Genomic DNA, 21,932 nt, shown 5'->3' on the forward strand with positions numbered 1-21,932 from the left:
GTTTTCCTCATGTAATAACTTGCTGCTATAGATTTCTTCTTAGGACTGTTTTCACTGCATTCCAAAGGCAGTATATTTGAATGGCATTATGCTTCAATAAAGGATAATATCAATACTGTTTAATCTGTGACAGATTGACAGTTAAGTAGAGAATAATTTAATTCTCAAAGTTTATGGATTTTTGTTATTTCTTTTGTCATAGATTTTCAATTTTTATGCACTCTGGTCAGCTAATATGGATAGTATTATTTCAATTTGTTTGCATTTACTTAAACATGTCCAACAGGCTAGTGTTGCTCTATTTTGGAGAATGTCCCATGTGTCACTGGGAAGAATGTGTATTTTGATGTCGTGAGGTGAAATACCTCTTAGGCATCTACTAAGCCCATTTGATCACAAAGTGGGACCAGTTCTAATATACTTCATTTTTGATTTTTTGAATTATCTATTTGTGAGAGTGGACTATAAATTTCCCCCATTACAATTGGGTTAGTTTTACTTGATTTTTCCTGTCCATTAATACTTCTTTTATGGAGCCTTGCTGACCACCTACCCTGCACCCGGAGGGTACACCGCAGCTGCCCCACGTGGAAGATGGAGCTGAGCCAAGCCACAGGAATCTGCTCTGGCCTTGCTAACCACCTACTCTCTGCCAGGAGGGCATGCCACAGATGCCCCACCTGGAGGAGGGAGCTGAGCCAAGCTGCAGGAACCTACTTCAGCCTTGCCTGCAACCTTCTTTCAGCCTGGAGAGAACTAGCACTACTGCCAGCACCTGGATGAGGGAGCAGCCCAGCTGAGGAGGTTTGAAGCACAACTAGGCCATAGGGGTGACCTTCTATCAGGCGGGGGAGTTTTGCAACCCAAGGAGGAGGATGGTTACATAAAATGTGATCCCTGGGAGAGTATGAGATCCTTGTTGTATGTGGTTGGGGGCCTGCTGAGCTTGCGGCCACACTAGATTGGGCTTAGCAGAATTTGGGCCTGTCTGGACCATGCCTTCTTTTGGTCCAGGGAGCTTGGTTGCCAGAGGGGGGAGCAGTGCAGCTTGAGGAGGCTTTAGGCCTACCTGAGAGGAGCCTGGCAACCTTCTTTTTATCCAGGGGCCTAGCTGCCCAAGGAGGGAGCTACGCTACCAGGAGACCAGGATATAGGGAAAAAGTTCCAACACGCCCAGGGGAAGCTTTGGAACAATGCTTGAAACACAGAAATATAGGAAAATGACAAAAGGAAAGAATAAAATGCAATCTCAAACATTCAGCCCATCCCAGGTAAGCCTAGGAGCCATGTACATAGAAGAAAATACATGCCATATGCCTGAAATACCTGAAATAATAGTAACCAAAATAAAAAAGCAACTCCAGGAAGCTTTAAAGGAATTCAAACTAGAAATAATATACCAGGTAGAGAAGAAAGGATAAAAGAAATAAAGGAGATGCTGAACATAACTAAAGAAGACACAGTTTAAAAATTAGAGGTACTAAACAAAAAGATACAATCCCTGGATGAATAATATAAGAAACAAAAAGAATAAATAAAGCAGATGCAAAGAGATATACAGAAAATCAAAAATTCCATTGAAAGCTGTAAAAACCACCTCAATGAGAGTGAATATAGAATTTCAGTCCTTGAAGACAAGATTGCAGCCAGTGAACAGGAAAGGAAAGATCTTTTAAAAATAACAAGAAATCAGGTAATAACAATTCAACAGCTTCAAAGAAAAATAATATAAGTTTAATAGACATAAATGAAAAAAAGGGAACAACATAAAGCATGTCAAGAGGACATTTAGAGAAGCGATAGCTGAAAATTTCCCAAATGTGAGATTGGAAACTGACATAAGTATCAGTGAAGCATATAGAACTCCAAATAGCAAAACCAAAATAAAACTACACCCAGACATATAATAATCACCATCCCAGAAATTCAACAGAAAAAATGAATGTTAAAAGCTGTCAGAGAGAAAAGACAGATCACCTATAAAGGAAAACCTTTCAGAATCATTGCAGACTTTTCAGCACAAACAATAAAGTAAAAAAGAAGATGAAGTATTCCATATCCTAAAGGAAAATGATTTCCAGTCTACACTGATGTACCCTGCAAAGCTGTCCTTCAAATTCGATGGAGAAATAAGATACTTCCATGACAAAGAACAGGTGAAGAACTTCATGATCACCAAGCCAACCATGCAAAGAATACTGAAAGACAATTTAGATACACTTAAAAAAACCCACTAAACAAAGTAGACAATTAAACAGATTGGAAAATCACAAAAGAAAAGAATAAAATGCAATCTCAAATATTCAGCCCATCCCAAGAAAGCCTGCAACAGCAGAAAGATAACATGTCAACAATAAATCAACATATAACAGTTATAACCATTACTGTAAATGGTCTCAATGCACCAATTAAAATAAACACACTGGCAAAATGGATCAAGAAACAAAACCAACTATATGCTGTCTACAAGAAAGCCATCTAACCCAAAAGGTTACTCACAGACTGAAAGTCAAAAGATGGAAAACAATACTTCATGCAACAGGAACCAAAAATACGTAACTAAACAAGGGTAGCTATTCGGTTTTCAGACAGGGTGAACTTCAATAATAATCAGAACAGATAAAGAATGTCACTACATAATGGTTAGGGGAAAACTTCAAGAGAAAGAGATAAATATCTTAAATACATATGCACCAAACTCCAGAGCACCCAGTTATATAAAACAACTATTAACAGAAATGAAAAACTAAATTAGCAATAACCCAATTATAACAGGAGATCTTAACACACCATTGAAACCAAGGGACAGAAAATCAGCAAAGAAATAGCAGAACTGTATCACACCTGTGAACAAATGGACTTGATAGACATATACAGACTGTTCCATCCAACATCAGAATGCACAATCTTCTCAGCAGGACATGGGTCATTCTCTAAAATAGACCTAATATGTTAATGCACAGAACATATTTAAATAAATGCAAAAAGTTGAAATTATTCCTTGCATGTTATCAGATCATCATGATAAAAGATACTGCAAGCACCCCAGAAACACATGGAATCTGAATAATACACTCTTGAGTAATCAGTGGGTAACAGGGGAAATTGAAGAAGAAATTAAACAATACCTGCAAGGAAAGGAAAACACAAATACATTTTACTGTAATCTGTAGCATGCAATGTAATCAGTCCTCAGAGGAAAATTTATTGCACTGAGTTCCCACATCAGGAAAAACAGAATGAATACAAATAAATAACATGATGTTAAACCTCAAACATTTAGAAGAAGAGAAAGAGAATCCCAAATCCAAAGGAGAGAGGACATTATAAAAATCAGAGCAGAAAAAAAAATGCAACAGAGACTAAGAAAACAATCCAAAGCATCAATGGATTAAAGAGGTGTTTATTTGAAAGAATAAATAAAATTGATAAGCCATAGCCAACCTTATTTTAAAAAGGGAAGAAAAAGCTCAAATTCATGCAATAAGGAATGAAAAAGGTGAAATCATTACAGACTCTATAGAAATACAGAAGATCATTGACACCTATTTCGAAAACCTCTACTCTCAAAAGTTTGATAACACAGAAGAAATAGACAGATTCTTAGAAGCATATAAAGTACCAAAGCTAGATCAAGAGGATGTAAAACTGCTGAATAACCCAATTTCTATTAATGAAATTGAAAATGTAATTAAGTCCTTACCTACAAAGGAAAGCCCAGGCCCAGATGAATTCAATGTAGAATTCTATACGAAATACAAAGAAGAATTAATGCCATCACTCCTCAAACTCTTCAACTAAATTGAAAAAGAAGCAATCTTTCCTAAGTCATTCCTGGTAGCAAATATTATTCTAGTATCAAAACCTGAGACAGACACAACTAAGAGAACTACAGATCAATCTCCCTAATGAATGCAGATGCAAAAATCCTCAATAAAATATTGGCAAATAAGATGTAGCAAACCATCAAGAAAATTATACACCATGACTAAGTGAGATTCATCCCAGGCATGCATTGATGGCTCAACATACGTAAATCAATACATGTAATCCACCATATCAATAAAGCCAAAAATAAGAATCACATGCTCATTTCTATAGATGCAAAAAAACCTTTGGATAAGGCCCAACATTCATTTATGATAAGAAACTTACAGAAAATTAGAATAAATAGTCTTTACTTCAATAGTATAAAGGCTGCCTATGACAAACTAACAGCCAGTATCATACTAAATGGCCAAAAATTGAAGGCTTTTACTTTAAAGTCAGGCACAAAACAAGGATGCCCCTTATCGCTGTGGATCCTATTTAAAATAGTACTGGAAATACAAGCCAGAGAAAAATACAAGCCAGAGCAATTAGACAGAGAAAAATAAAAGATTAAAGATAGGAAAAAAGGAAGTTACATTATTATTATTTACAGATGACATAATACTCTACATAGAAAACCCCCAAAACTTCATTGAAAGACTCTTAGATATAATAAATAAATTCATCAATGTAGCTGAATACAAAATCAATAATCAAAAAAATAATCACTCCAGTACACTGACAACAAAATCACTGACGAGAAATAAGAGAAGCCACAACCTTCACACTAGCAACCAAAAAAATTGAAATATTTAGGAATTACTCTCATGAAAGAAGTGAAAGACCTATACAGGGAAAATTATAATACACTGAAAAAGAAATTGAAGGTGATCTCAAAACATGGAAGGGCATTCCTTGCTCATGGATAGGAAGAACAAACATTGTGAAAATGGCTATTCTCCCAAAACTGTTATACAGATTCAAAGCAATCCCAATAAAAATACTATCAACATACCTCATAGATCTCGACAAATCACTCCTAAAATTCATCTGGAGTGAGAAAAGACCTAGAATAGCAAAGAAAGTTCTAAGCAACAAAGGCAAGGTAGGAGGCATCACAATCCTTGACTTAAAGTTGTATTACAGAGCAACTATAGTAAAATTAACATGTACTGGAACCAACACAGAGCCGAAGATCAATGGAATAGATTAGAAGATACAACCACAACTACAAACACACTCAAACACCTTATCTTTGATAAAGGGGCCAGTTTCACTGAAAGAATGACAGTCTATTCAATAAATGGTGTTGGAAAAACTGGCTCTCCATATTCCAAAATGATACCTAGACCCATGTCTATCCCCATGTACTAAAATAAAATCATATGGCTGAAAGATCTGAATATTAAAACAGAAACACTAAATCTATTAGAAGACAAATTGAGTAAAAACTTTGATCACATAGGAGTAGGTAGAGAATAGATGAACAGAAATCAAATCGTATGGGAAATAATTCCCAGAATCAATAATTTGGATCTCCTCTTATTAAAAAGTTTCTGCATGTCAAAAAAAATCTCCTTCTTTTAGTGAAATGAAAACCCACAAACTGGGAAAAAATCTTAGTGAACTTTCCCTGAGAAAAAGGACTTCTGTCTAAAACATGTAAAGAATTTTTAAAAAATCATACTCCCAAAATTTAAAGATTCAATCTGAGATGAATACACAATTCTGAGATAAAGAAATACAAATGGCAAATAAATACATTTAAAAATATTCATCACCATTAGTCATTAGAGAAATGCAAATTAAAACCACAGTGAGATTTTATCTCACTCTTGAAAGAACGGCCAGGATCAAGAAAACCACCAACAATGAATGCTGGAGAGGCTGTGGGGAAAAAGGAACTCTCCTGCACTGTTGGTGGGAGTGTAGACTGGTGCAGCCATCGTAGATATGAGTCTGGAGATTTCTCAAAAAGCTGGGATTAGGGGTCCCATTTGACCCAGCTATACCACTTCTAGGCATATTCCCAGAAGAACTGAAAGCATCATACCACAGTCATATATGTACACCCATGTTTATAGCAGCACAATTTGTAATTGTCAGATCTTGGAGATAACCTAAGTGTCCATCAACTGAGGAATGGGTAAAAAAGTTGTGATATTTTTATACAATGGAGTACATCTCAACTATAAAGAATGATCTCATTGAGATATTTATAATAAGTAGGCACAGCCTAAGACCATACTCATAAGTGAAATAAATCAAACTCACATGTATGAATACCGAATAGTTTCCCTAGTGTAAGAAAAGATACGAATACATAAAAGTATGTGGTATCATGATCCCCCATTATATTGTTTTGAAGCCTGATAAGGTTTTCACTCATTAATTGGAATGATTTTATCTGGGTTGTTTAATTTTATTGTCTTTGATGGTATGAACAGCTATTTTGAAGAATCAAGACATCATAATAGCTAGTGCTGATTTAATATCATCTTGTTTTGAAGTCCCATCAAGCTGTTCTTCTGTCTCCATTGTTTTTATCATGTTGTATCATATTATATTTTATTATATGTGATAGTATAAACAATTTTATAAGCAAAGGTATAATATAGAAACCATTGTTCACTTTCTTTTAGCTGTGTTACTTTTATTCTCTTGAATGGTTTCACACTGTCTTGATATGTTTAATGTTATTGTATACAAAGTTAAACTCAAATAGTTCACGGAAAGAGACACTAAGGTAACTATTATGTCAGGTTATCTTGTGGGGAAACATTGTGTTGCTTAAATTGTTTTTCTCTGACCTGTGTTGTTATGTAGTTATGTCCTCTTTTTAAAAATTTTTTTGTCTTTTTCCTTTTTATCAGTACCGGGGATCAAACTCACAACTTCCTGCTTGCAAGGCAGACTCTTATGCCACTGCGCAAAATGCCACCAGCCCCTGTCGTCTTTTATTTCAATCTCCCCCTTTTTTTTCTTTTTAAATTTATTTTTTATTATTTTTTAATTAAGGGAAAATAAATAAAAATAGCATGATATGTTATAGTAACTTTTTTGATTTCCTGTTAACTTGATTTGAACCCCTATATTGCTCTCACCATCTTGTTTTGACTAGGTTTACTCTATTCTGTTTTGTAATATAGTATCAAGTTTGAGGGTATTGGCAACCTCTTTAAAGGCATTAAGATTCACTATGGTGCCCATTCTGGTTTTACTATTATTTTCTTTTAAAGTCCTGTAATGTCTCCAATGTTTTGGTTTTATTGGTTTTGTTCTTTATTGTTTTGTTCAACTTTAGTATAACTGATGATATAGGCAATTCTTTTTATGATAGCAAGAGTCATTATGGTAACCATTGTTGATAACCTTGTATTCTGCTTTTACATCATGTACTATGTCTATCCTTTTGTTTTGACTGACTCCATTTTGTTTTGTCACATTTGGTTTTATTCTCCTCAAAAAAGAAGAACTATGGGAGTAATAAATCCCAAAATGTGTAATTGTTATTGTAAAAAAGAGGAAAAGAAAGTGCTCTAAAGGGTATAACTGCATGTATATTTAAGTGTATAAGATAGATAATGATATTATTGTTTTTATTGGATCATTGAACAGAATTGTTTGCAATCTCACTGTTTGAATGTCCACTTTGTATGCTTTAATTTTGTAACTTGAACAACTATTTACAAGATAATAATATGTAATCTATTAACTAGTGATTTCTTACTATTTATTTTTTTGAAATTCTTTATTACTTGTGCCCATTTACTGTTTTTTTCTTCTCTTTAAATATAAAAAATACTTGTTTTGTAATTTGAGGGCACCTATATTTGCTCAAAATATATTTATGTTGTTATTACTTTTTATTGAAATTTCCTCTTAATAAGAATGTATTGAGATTTTTTATTTCTTATGATGAATCTTAGCTTGAGTTTCACTATGATTGTAAATAGATTAGCTATCTCTGCTTTTTCCTGGGTTCTGATACCATGGAGTATTGTTTCGCTCCCTTTCACTCTTAGTCTATTAATTTCTTTTTGAGTTAAATTTGCTTCTAGAGTACAGTATTGTCATGGTTTATGTTTGTGTCCCCCAGGCCTCATGAGTTTGCATTGTTCATTTGCCATGGTTCATTGTATAGTGCTTGGATTGATGGTGCCAGTGCTCCACCCACATAGGGGTGGAGCCAGGATGTGATGTAATGGCAGGAAGAAGGTGTGTCTTTCTCTTTGCTGGTTTGAGCTTACTGTCAATGGCTGCCATGAACGGTGGCCCAGCCATGCCCACCTGCCTTGGAGCAAACTGAGTGTGGACTGAAACCTCCAAAAACTGTAAGAAATAAACCTTTCCTTTCCCAACATGAGCATCAGGTATTTTGTCTCAGTGACGATCATAAAGTAACTAGGACAAGTATGTTGTTTAATCTTGTTTCTCGACTTAGTTTTACAGTCTCTTTCTATTGATTGATGAATTGAGAACATTTACATTGATATTTATAACTGGTACATAGTGCTCTCCTGGTCATATTATTTTCTTGATGGTGGTTCCCTGTCCTTTCCCTCTGTTTAATTGCTTGCCCTTCCTAGTGCCTTATTTCTGTTGGTACTCTTGAAATTTGACCTTTGTTATCTCTTTCTGGAATATTTCCCAAATACTTTGTAGAACTGATTTGGCCATCATAAATTACTCCAATTTTCTTTGGCTTTTAGTGTTTTATTTCTTTATTAATTCTGAAAGATAATTTTGCAGGTTACATCAATCTGCACAGGAAGTTGTTTTAAGTCAGGACTGGAAATACTTTACCCAAGATCTGCTTGACAAAAGTGTTTGTGTTGAGAAGTTTACTGTGATTCTGATAGTTTTCGATTTATAGGTGACTTATTCCATTCCTCGAATACTTTTTAATATTCTTGCTTTGTGTTGACTTTCTGGAATTTTGATTACAATTGGTGTAGATTTATTTTGTCATAACTAATTGGACTATTGTTAACTTATCAGTATGTCAATTTTTTCCTACTGCATAAGTTTTCTGATATTACTTCTATGAACAGGTTTTCTTTTAAACCAGCAGGAGTCAGCATGATTTGTGCTGACTGTTGCTTTTTCACTGAATCTGATCAATTTTATGTTGTTCTTCTTGGCATCATGTTGCAATTGTTGGATTGCTTTCTTTGGTTTCTTGCTATTTTAGGATATGTTTCAGTGATTGCTAACCACCATCCTGTCTTCTAGGTCTGATAATTATCTTTAAATCATTTCATCCAGTTATGCAAACCTGCAATGCAACTTTTAGTTTGCTGTTTGAAACTGTTCCTTGGATTCCACTTCTTCCCTTTGTTGGGCATTCATGGTCTCCATTATTTTCCTATGCTCCTCTATTTTTTAATCTGTGTCTATTCTATATTTGTTGAGAAAACCTTTCATTATGGTTATCTCTTTGTTCACCTGAGAAATTTTGCCTAATTTGTTTTCCTCTACAGACTGATATTTATGTGCTTTTTAAAAAAGATTTCTGCTCCTGTCATTCTAGAAACTTAACTGGGTGGCTTCTGATTTCCCCCATCTTGTTGTCTCCTGGATTTGTCCTGGGTGAGCTGAAAATCTGGGGTTGCATTTTGCTTCTGGGTCTTGTTATTTTCTTTTCATTTTTATGGGTTTTTTAAATTTCATTTTAAAGAGAATAAAACTAATCAAATAAGCCAATATAAATCCAATCAAGTAAGACAGTGTCAATGATACAGGATTTCAAAACTAAATATAGGAAACCAAAAATGGTTAAGGCTCTGCTCTTGTTGTCTTTCAAATAGCTGCCAATATCTTCAGATATAGTAAAATCAAACAGAACAGAGCAAAATAGGAACAATAAATATAAAACAATGAATACAATACAGAACTTCAAAGCAAGATAATAGCAAATTCAAAATGACTGTCATAATAAATCTTGTTATCTAGGAAATACCTATCTATGTCATCAGATATGGTAAAATCAAATGAGATAAAATCAAATCCAACCAAATGAAACACAGAGAATAATTACGAGATTTCTAAACAAGATAATAGGACATTAGCAATGGCTATCACCATCAGAGGGACAACCCCCCATATATGCTACACTGAGTATTACTATCCTCTACTGGCTACAGGTTTTAGACCTACAAAGTCAGTAAAACATTACACACTACAAGCACTAGGTTGTATGTTACCTCATCAGCCATCATCACAGCATGTTTATATGGATCATCCAGTCACTAACATGTGTCAGCGGGAGGGTATTAGGTCTTCTTGTCTCTCTTCCCATGTACTGGACGGGGCTGGTATCTGGTTCTCTCCAAGTCAGCCCACACATGGCACTGACACACAGGAGGGTTTAGCTTCTTCTTGACTTCTTGTTCTTCTCCACCATAATCCAGGTACAGCAGAGACTCACAAGAGAGGTCTCCCCCACTCAGCCTGTACATGATGCCAGCTCACAGGAGGTCTTAGCTTCTTGTTGACTTCTCACGGACTGTGAGAGAGGAGAACAATAAATCAATATTTTCTATTTTTATTTGACTTTAATTTGTTTTATGTGTTGTTGTTTGTATTTTTAATGTTAAGTAGCTTTATCACTGACATTGAGACTTACCTAACAAATGTCTATTTGCTCAGTATGTCAAGTATACCAAGCTATTTGTCTCATTCACATGAAAATATGAGAAATTCACCAAAGACTGTTGAGAAAAGAGACATGACAGATAAAACAAACAAAACAATATAAGTTGAAACATAATCATCATCTTCTCAAAAAACAAATTAGTAAAAGAAAAGGAAAAATAAACATACTTATGATGCCCTAGTTCCTTTGTTAGTTTACTAGTCTGAGTAAACTTCTTACATAACCTCACCATGTCTGTAGTTATCACTGCTGGGTTCGGGACAGATCTTGGCTGCACACTGACTCCTCTCTCATGTCAGTTCTAGGGCACAGAGAGGTGCTCTTGTCCCAGCTGTACAAGACCATTTGCCTGCCTGAGCCACCAGTCACTGAGAAGGGAGATACTTCATTTCCCTTGTGTTCTAGGGCTAATATTGAATTCTGGCAGCTGCCTTAATAGAGTGCGGGCCCCAACACCCACTTCTCAAGAGAATTTCCCCCAGCCTTCTGCCCTACTGCTGGCTGTCCACTGTGATGGGATGGATGATCCTTTCCTCAGTCCACTCCAGAGGGTTAGCAATGAACCAACCCTGGGGCTGTTCTGCTGCTGGAGTTCAAATCTGGAGTTCTGTCAAATCAAATGGTGGTTCTGCTCAATACTGCTGCTCCTCTGCCCAACTATGAGCCCAGTGCCACTCTAGTTCACTCTGCAACCACTGCCCCTGACAGGAGATGAGAGGCACTGTTTGAGAAACAGTGTCTCCTGTTCTCATTGCTGCCTCCAATTGCATACAACTCTGCTGGTCCAGGTCATGGCTTAGACTCATAGGGAGAAGCAAAGTCGCTTTCCTTGTCTCCTCAACCACCATGTCAGCTGCATGGCTAATCTAGATGCACTTGTATGGGTTCCTACTTTTATGTCATCTTTCTTTATTTATTTTTACAGTTTCCCATGTTAGAGAAAACATTTGTTGTTTAAGTTTTGAGACTGTCTTATGTCACTTAATTTAAAGGCCTCCAGTTCCACCAAATTTCTGTCAAGTTGCCTGATTTTAGTCATTTTTGTGGCTGAAGACTATTTTATTGCACAAATGCATTTCTTTCTCCATTCATCTGGATAATTGTGGCAATAGGCTGTTTTTATAGCTTACCTATTGGGAATTTTGCTGGAATAAGTGGAAATGTTGAGGAAGTCTAATAAACAATTAACTTTAATAAAATTTAGAAGAAGCAAGTTGAGGTCCTTTGAATATTATTAAATTTTACCTTTCCTACATCAAGAATAAATCACTTTCTCCTCTCAATAGGAATCCTGCGTGCTTTCAAAGGCTACTCCTTCTGGTAGACTTCCAATGTGTCTTTTTATGGAAGCCTCTGGTTCCAGCAGTCATCACTATGCTTCTGCAGATTCAATCTGCCCTTTCCACGCAGTAGTGCAGGTTCAGAGAGAAACTGCAGCCTGACACCTCCTCCTTCTTTGTATAAGTCTCTCTCTTTGCGCTCCCTGTGGGTTTCAATGTTCGCTTCAGGACCTCCCTGGGTCCCTGAGACCTATTTCTCTTCTTCTCTTCCTCACACTGTTAATTTGACACTATCTGGACAGTAAATCTCAGAGATGATCTTTCTCTGATACTACTCTATGATCTTCAAGAAAGTCCAACAAAATTATTTATTATATTATGTCATAGCGTGTAACCATTTTTTCCATTTTTATTTTTCATTAGTACATGTTTCTTCTACCTAATTGTCCTATTCCTCATAATAGCTAAACATTGGAAGCATCCAATGTATTCTTCAACAGACAAACAGATGAAAGCACATGTGATACTTACATACAAATGGAGGACTGACTACTCTGCCATAAAGTTAAACCTGAGTCTTTTTTTAAAAATGGATATACTTTGAGACTTTAATTTTCAGTGAAATATGAAATAATCAAAGGCTTGAAGATTGCATGTTTTCTCTTATAGAAAACACAAAACACAAATAAATAAACAAGTAGCAAAATAAAATATAGATAAAAGGAGATATAGGGAAAGTTATTTTGTAATTGGGAATGCAACCAAGAGATGAAAGAATTATGAAGATATAGGAGAGGAAAGGGATAAAAGAAATTTAATATATACTGAGACTATTTCTAAAAGCTTGATACCATTCAAACTAAAGAGAAAGAAATTTAACTGATACTTAGATGATTTTTTCCAGCCAAATGAATGAATTTTTATTTTTACATTATTTCTTTAGCCTAGGAACATTTGTAGGTCCATTCTAGTGCTTGACTACAGCATTCACACTTGTTTTAGAAAACATTCCAATCCAATTTATTAATGTATTTTGTGATTCTCCTCCCTGTTTATTATGTGCATCTGTAGTATTCTCATTTTATTTTCATGTAAGAAAAAGCAGTAAGGAAAATATGTGTATGCATAACCATTTCCCCTATCAGCTGTGATCTCAAAATATCAACAATTCTAAATAAGTGAGAACAGTTTTCATTGCAATATGAAACAAAAGTATTCTTTTATAAGAACTTTTTACAACTGCAATTCTTTCATGGTCAGTAGGATATTTATACATTGTTGTTGGTGGCTGAATGCTTTCTCTAAGGCTGTCTTATAAATTACACTCTGACTAGCAATGTAGTGTAGCTCATTAATGCACTCTCATTGGTAAAATGCTAGATAGAGTGAAATGCTTAATATTTTTATGAATCTAATGAGTGCAGGACTGCCCATTTATTATGATTTTAATTTGCATTGTATTCCCTCTGAAGTTGAGTATATTTGCATGTTTACTGCAAACTAAATGCTTATTTATGCTTTTGCTAGGTTTGTTTTCTTATTGTTATTAAATTATTGTCATTGTTTATGTGACTTGTATACTGATTCATTACAGGATATATGCAACAAAAATCTCCATTTGGTTTTTTTTTTTTTGTTAATCTAATATTTCTTTTGATGAGCAGGAATTTTTTTAAGATTTGAAATCTTTAATATATCTTTCTTAAATTGAGAAAAATGTATACATTTATGATGCATAATTCATTATTTTGAAATATACACACATTGTAGAGTGTCTAACTTGAGTTAATATATATTGTCAACCAAATATAATGTGTTGTAATGAGAACACTTGCAATCTACTTTAGCCATTTCAGGAAAATATTTTCAAGATATGTTCTTTGCTGCTAGCTATACTCCTAACCTCATGTAATACATCTGTTGAACTTTCCTTCCTAACTGAAGTTTTATGTCCTTTTATTATTTCTCCATGTTCTTATTGGTTAGATAATTCTTGGTAGCCAATATTCTATTGTCTAATTTTATGATGCTAATGTCTCATAATTCACATAAAAATGAGTTTTCAGTATTTGTCTGTCTGTTTATGATTCCTTTCATTTAATACTTTTGTTTATGCTGATGTAAGTGGTATAACCACATTTTCTTCTATGTCTCAACAGTATCTAGCTGTATTGTTCAGCGCCCAGTGAATCTGCATGGTACAGTGCATTTTCAATCTAGAAACCAAAGAAAATACATAGAAATTGTGTTTGTGAGATACAAGGGTTTTTAGAGTTAACTGGTACTAATAGGGATACAAAGGATTGATTATAACTGTACCAGTGAGCATCTACACAAAGCCAATTCCACTTCCTGACAAAATCCTCCAGGTAGGGGTATCAGTCAATAGTACCAACTTGTCTAGATCCTATAGGAGAAGATTGCAGTTGCACAAGCTTGCCTGGTCCAACATGAGAGCAGTAAATTCAAGGGTCTCACAGAGGTGAATTATGTGCAGAGCATACAATTCAACACCTTGACCTACCTAAATCTCTGAGAGTCACAGACCAGTCACCAGGCTCTGTGGCAGAGATGGTAGAAGGTTGGATAAATTGCTTGGCAACAGCTCCTCTCTAGGTCATTGTAGGGAGAATTTTACAGATTAATCTAAATCACAGCAACATCATTAGCTCTTTGTTCCTAATTTATCCTGCAGCTATCGTATGAAATGTTCCATTGTCTGTTAGATGGTTTGGTGCGTAGTCTCATTTACCTCTAATATTCTTTGTTGATTTTCTGTTTATTGGTAAGAGTAGTATAATGAATCTTTCTCTTGTTGATATTTTAAAATCTGTCTTTTTCCTTTATCTCTAGTAATTTTTCTGCCTTATTTATTTGGAGGTTTTCTTGGCAAAAGCAAAAAATATGCCTCATGTTGGCTAGAAAAAGCATTCCAAAGACATGTTGGGACTTAGCGTGCTGAGGAAGAAAGCAGCCTGCTCCCCTTACTGGTAAGCAGCTGTGGTGGGCAAGCCAGGAAGAGAACCAGTCAGCATCCCCTGAGAGCCAGGCATGTGGGACTTAGGGCCCTGAGCAACAAAGCAGCACACTCCCATTCCTGGTAAGCAGCTGTGGTGAGCAAGCTAAGGAAAGAACCAGTCAGCATCTCCTGAGACCCAGCCATGTTGGAATTTAAGAGTACTGAGCAAGGAAGCAACACTCTCCCTTTTCTGATAAGTGGCTGTGGCTTATGAGCCAGGAAGAGAACCAGTCAGCATTTGCTGTGAGCCTACCAAGGCACACGCTGAGAATCAAACATCCTATCCCTCCCACTCCATTTGCAACTGGACAATATGTTTTACAGTAAATATTTTCTTCTGTCTTCTTGTTGAAGGCCAGCATTTTTTTCAGTGTTTTACTTTGTTCTGATTAATTGTTTTGCTCTATTCAATATTCTGTTTAGATAGATTTTATAATATCCTGTTTGAGTTTGGTTTTGCTATACCTGATTAAATGGACAACTATTGTGAAAATAATGACAAATACTGTGATACCTATGACTATTATTCCAGTATCGTGCTGTGAAGTTCTGTATCAGTTTCACTGCACTGTCTCAACTGGCTTTGTTCTGTCTTGTTCTGTTGTGCTTTACTACCTTCAAAATAAAAAAAAAAAAAGAAAAAGCATTCCAAGTTTAACGATGAATGAACATTTTGATTTTTATTTATGCTTAATTATAATTAATCTTATATCACTCTTTGAAAACTCCATTGTTTTATCAGAATAGATATTTTAGACATAAGGTAAAATTACAGATCTTAACTTAAAAATCACTCTCATACTTAATAGTAAATTCCTAAAACTTATCTTTTTTTCCCATTCAGTCACTTAAAAGAAATATATTCCTATTCTTTACATGAATCTTTATGTCAATACTGAAGAACAAGATACACAACTAGAATCTCTCTGTTCATGCTGCCTTCCACAATCCTGATGACATCTAAAGATGAAGGAAAGACACAGGTTTGCTCTGCATGAGTTAGTGAAATGGAGTGTCTTCAACCCTCCAGTATTTTACTGCATCCCTGCTCTGCTACAGTTGCTTCCAACTACATATATTTACACTTTTGCTTCCAATAGACTTTTCCTGAAGCAGCAAAAATAACCCCTTTTTATCTTATTCCATCATTTTGTTCTTTTGCTTCCCACAAGGGGGGTGACGAAGGTTATTCTTACGTCATGCTCAGATATTCCTTATGTACTGCTTCCTACCATGAACCAAATTCCTACCATGTACTGCTTCCACCCTCTCTTTCTGGACCAGCTTGCCCTATAAGTACTGTAATAACTGAGACCCCGGTATAAAATCCAAGGAAGCAAGAGACTGAAATTTGGGAAGCAAAGGCTTTATTTCCAGGCCTGGTGAAGAGTCTGCGGGAGCCAATTTGGAGACTGCATGCTAGAGACTGAAGGGAGGACTTTAAAAAGAGGCTGGAGGAAAAGGGAGGGGGAGAAACAAAGAAACCTGCAGAGCCATCAAACTTGTTGACCCCAATCTGGAAACTGTAAAGCTGTCCACTTAGTTCTGACAACCTCGGGAGCCTTTGGCACCTTTTGAGTTACTCCCATCCTGCAGATAAGAATTATCTGCAATAACATTTGGAGAAGAAAGTAGAAAGCTAATTATCTCAGGACAGCTCATTAACATTAACAGGTGGGAAGGGGTCAAAAGTTATAAGAAGCTAAAACTTAAGCTTTCACAAGGATTTGGAACTTAACCCTTTTGGTGCATTAGGGTTAAGCCACAACATTTTCCTGTAATTTCTTTGAAGCTAAGCCACATTTTATGACAGACCACCACTGGGTCAGGAAGAGGTCACCAGAAACCCAAAATCTTTATGGCCTAGCCTAGACAGATAGGTAAGGGGAGAGGGGAGGCAATAAGGTGCCATACAGAACAGAAAATGGTGGTTATGTTTTTCTTTCTTTCTGGGGAGGGGGATTAAGTTCAGGTAAAGGGTTATGCTAATAAGCAAATCTCCCTACACACAAGCAAGTTACTTCATACAAATGTAAATTAGAGGGCCATCCTAGTTTTCTTTAGCTCTTTAGCGGAGAATAGAAGCGCCTAACAGTGATTAACAACCCTTGTTAGCTTGTTTTAGCACCACTTCTGTTGTTTGTAGAGAGCAACAATGGTTAATATATCAATTAGGTAAGGTTTTACAATTCTTTACAGAGAATAGCATTGATTAATATATCAATTAGGTCATCCAAAGACATAAGAAGGAAAGAAGGAAAACACATACAGTAAGCCCGTTACAGATTTTGTTATAGTACACATATAACGAAGCTATTTTCTTAGAGTACAACAAGTACCTAGGGCTGTATCTTGGAGTAACATCTTTCAGTTGAGACAGAACTCCCACTGATCCTTCACAGTTGATGTCTTTGTTTGTAAGTTTCCATGTTTTCAGCAGTAATCGAAATCTTCTACAAAGACTCTGTCTCATTCTGCAGGTGTGTGCATACAATTGTATAGGGGTAAACTAAAGTGTGAATATGAGAGTCACAGAGTGGATTCATTTTTATATCCCGTGGCAGTCTCAGAACTGGTATTTTTTTAAAAAACTATATGTTTGAGTGCTATTGGAAAAAAGAAGCCCTTCTACACTGTTAGTGGGAAAGTAAACTGAAACAGTCACTATGGAAATTGCTTTGAGATTCCTCAGACTACTAAAATCAGAAATTCCATTGTACTCAGCTATTCTCCTTACTAGGTATCTTCCTTAAGTGTTAAATACACCATATTAGAGTGACCCATGCATACCCATGCTTGTAACAGCACAATTCATGAAAAGTAAATCTTGCAAGGAGTCTATATTTCCATCAATTCTGCCCTAAAGAAAGATAAACTTGAGTCACTCGTCAGAAAATGATCACCTTGAGACCAAACTATTAAGTGAAATAACTCAGACTCACAAACTTAAATATCACATGGTTTCTGTTATATGAGAAATCCAAACTATAAATAAAGAGCAAAGTAAAAGGAGTTCAATTGGAAATGAGGAAATAGATCTTTCTCAGTAGGAAGGGAATCAAGAGCTGGAGGGAGGCAAAAGTGAAGAGAGACAGGAGATAAAAACAGGAATGAAGTTGTGTTACATACCTGCACCCACTGCATGCAAGAAATGTAAGCACTATGGACTGAAAAATGTATGAAGTTGTTAATATATAAATATATATGTGTATACAATATATGTTATTATATGTATACATAATATGTATTCATAATATATATATATATATATATACACATATACACACATATAGTGTTGTGACACTGCAAGGCTAATTTGCATTTACCAGATTACCAATAAGTGATTATCACTAGATGTGATTATTTAACACTCTGCTAAAAGTTTTCTTCACTGTGACTGAATATCTGAGTGAAACAGTTTTAAGGACGAATAATTTTTGACCTCATAGTTTCAGAGGGTTCCGTCCATTGTTTTGCTCCTCCATTGCTTTTTCCTCCCATTTATAAACACTGGTGCATTTGGGCCATACTTCAACATGTGAGATTTCAGGGGACATTTTGTATCCAAACCATGACAATTAAGCCTTTCTTTTCTCAAAAGTCCTGACTCAACCTCCTCTGCCTATTTCCCCATAGACTCTTTACATTTGATTTGCAGAAGTTTGTTATGCATTCTAAAAAAAACATCCTCTTGAAAATATTATCATTTATTGCTTATCTTTATTTTAAATCTCTTATCATCACCAACTGTGAAAAAAATGTGTATATACATTTTGTGATAAAATTTATTTTTTTACTGCCAATAAAATGTTATCAATTTCAAAGTACACAATATTGAACTATGATTTATTTCAAACATTTGTGTTTGGCTCTTTATATTTAAAATCTTCTCTGAGGATATAAAATCTTTATTAAGACCCATTCCATAAGATAAACTTCTGTGTAGAGAATTTTTTTCATTTTTGTCATTAAGACTATAATTAATTTCAAATTATTTTATCCTGTGGTGTGATTTAAAAGCTGATGTTCATTGTCACCTACAGGAATATTAAGTTATAGCAACACTTTTTATTCCTAGCTACATGGTTATTTTGACAAATTTTTGTGAAAGCCAATCCTATATGTTCTAATGTATTTCAAAATTCCATATGATGTTTCAAAGATGTGCAATTATATCCTTGTATCAAAACACATTATCTTTATTATCATATCTTTGCCCTAAGTAGGAAATCAAGGTATGAATTTCAAGGTAAATCCTTATGTTGCATAATCTGTAAGATTTATCTCTAAGAATTTTTATTTTTTTTAACATTTGTACAAGTAATATACATTTCCAATACATAATTGCATTCATTGTGTGGAATTGGTGCATATATGTACAAAATTTAATCATTTTATCCCATCCTTCCTCTCCCCATCTTCACAAGTTTTACCTTACTGTCTCTTGGTATCTTTCATTTCACTCAATAAATTATTAATTTTTGGGGTTTCTGACATAAGATCAACTGTGAAATGTTTACATTTCGATTTCTCTTTCATTTTACTTTGTACTATGGTCTCCAGAGCCATCCATTTTCCTACAAATGACTCATTTCTTTGTTATGGCTAAATACTGCTCACCTATGTACATATACCACATTTTCTCTATCTATCTATCTATCTATCTATCTATCTATCTATCTATCTATCATTTTTCTGTCTGCTATCTCTAGCATTTAGCTGTATGAGTTAGGCAGCTATAAGAATGGGTATGCCTGCATGACTACAAGTCATTTTATTTTATTCTTTTGGTAAGAAATTTGGGAAGGTACATCTAATTTTCTCACTACCAAAATATAACAATATTAACTCTATAAGGTGACAGATACAATCTTGCTTGTCATAATGATTTTACATTGCACATATATGGAATAGTATATCTTAAGTGTAGACAAATGTAATTTGTCAACAATATCTCAATAAAAAGGGTGGTGATGGAAAAACAATAGATTTTTGAGTCAAGTACTTTACAATTCTTGCATTTATTTTATTTCTTCACTATCTTAGATCTCAAATGATCAGAAGGGTACTTCCAAAACAATTTTAATATTGTTGAGAAAATAGAAACTCCTTCTATGGCATGGGCTAATAGAGAAATTGGAACAAAGATTTACATGTTATATTTATGCCATCTTAATATTTACATGGCATTCAATTATTTTTAACAATTCAAGGTCAAAAGGGGGAAAAACTCATGTGGTTACATTCTGAAGACAAGAAATACAGGTCCCCATTCAAAATCATTTTCAAAAGTGTCTCCCCAGAATATCTGCCTTTGTGACAAAGATTTTCAATCATAGAACATGATTGATTCCTGAGAGAGATTCTAGTATCACTAAGACAAGTTTTCTGAACTTTGTTAGAAATGTCTGTAAATATCCATGTAGTAAAAGGTGTATAACTTGTATTAGCACTTCCAGATTCAAGATTCATCGTGAGTAGTGTGTGTCACTTAAATTCACTTCACCCAAACTTTTTTGTCCTGTAGCAAACCATAACTTTTCATAGAATATCATTTCTCTACATTATTTCAAGTAAGAATATTAAAACTGTATGCCCTAGATTTTCTTTGAAACTATTTTAGGATAAAAGAGAAACATTAGAGGCCAGGGACTTAGCTCAGTGGTGTAAGTGCCTGCTGAGCAAGCACAAAGTCATGAATTCTATCATAAGTACATAATAATAATAATAATAAATAATAATAGAGAAACTTTAGATGTTCATTTTTAATAACTTGATTTGATATCAAACTATCTAAATAATGTCTTATCTTCTTAAATGCAACATATATGTAATATTTAAGATTACTTTGTCCAAGAGCAGGTCAATATGAAGACGTGATATGTGAAGACTTCAAAATATAATTGAAATCAACCAAGAGAACTATGATAAACTTTCCAGTAGTATTGAGGTTTTCAAAAGATTCTTACTTTCTTTATATGTTAATAATTATTTTTGAGCACTTCAAATATCATAGTGGAAATTTTTTATCCTCAGCCTAGTTCTATGAATTATAATTGGTAAGTATCATTCACAAGACTTGAAAATTAGTGAAAAAATGTGTGGATCACAGAACTAAGCAAGTTGAAGGATCCAACACCTGAAATTAGTTACCTTGAATTTGCTATAAGATCCCTTCTTAATAATCAGGTTTTTAAAACATATTGAAATGTATTTTACATACATAAAGGACTAAATTAAGAATATTAAATGGCATAAATTTTCAGTTGCTATATTTCACATACAAACAGAGAAACTTTTCAGAAATCACTTAGCATGAATAATAGTAGTTTTGGCTTCTTTGGGAGTCATACTGAAGATGATTCTTGCTGATAGTGTTTGATAATTAAATATTTCTCTTTTAATGCTCTACTGGCAGTTCTTTGAATGTCGTAGGTATAGGCTCATAAAAATAAATACAAGTCCTACATGTGTTTTGCCTCCTGTGGTGTAAGTTTTATGTATTTTTCTTCCAATATTCATATTGTGTTATAAGATGTATATTTTTATTTTCACATCGTAGGTTAGTAACCAGAGATGTAACATGTCAAGATAAAATAAATTTCAAGTAGAAAAACAAGAACTTCTATCTAGTTTTAGGGTCTGATATGCAACACATTTATTATTACAGTGACTTTTTAACAGTATTTTGGAGTATGGGAACTTAAGTTTGTGAATGGTCTTAGGAAAAGGATAAATGGTACTATGAAAAGGAGGTTCTTCAGTGAAAAAAAAACACATTTTTTTAAAAAAATGATGTTCCAAGATTCCATTATGTGTATTTTTGCATGCTTATAAAAATGTTCCATACAACTTTGCATCAGAAATAGCATTTAAACAATTATAATTCACCTGAGCATATTAGAAGAAAATTGACAGTTCAATTATATATATCAACCTGGGTGATGAGGTAAGAATTTGATATTTTATAAAAATAAGAAAAGCTAAAAATTAATCTTAGCTCCACCCTTAACAGTTTGAATTCTATAGAATTGTGAACTTCTGAGCCTCTATTTTCAAGTGTGTGAAATCATTATAAAATACATAGTAGCAACTAGCTCCTAATTTGCAACTAGAAGTAAATCAACAAATGTCTTGAGGAAATACAGTAAGTGTATACTAGTGT

The sequence above is a fragment of the Cavia porcellus genome, unplaced genomic scaffold (assembly GCF_034190915.1).
Source record: "Cavia porcellus strain 051 isolate PalLab524CR breed Dunkin Hartley unplaced genomic scaffold, mCavPor4.1 scaffold_17, whole genome shotgun sequence".
Classification (NCBI taxonomy): Eukaryota; Metazoa; Chordata; class Mammalia; order Rodentia; family Caviidae; genus Cavia; species Cavia porcellus.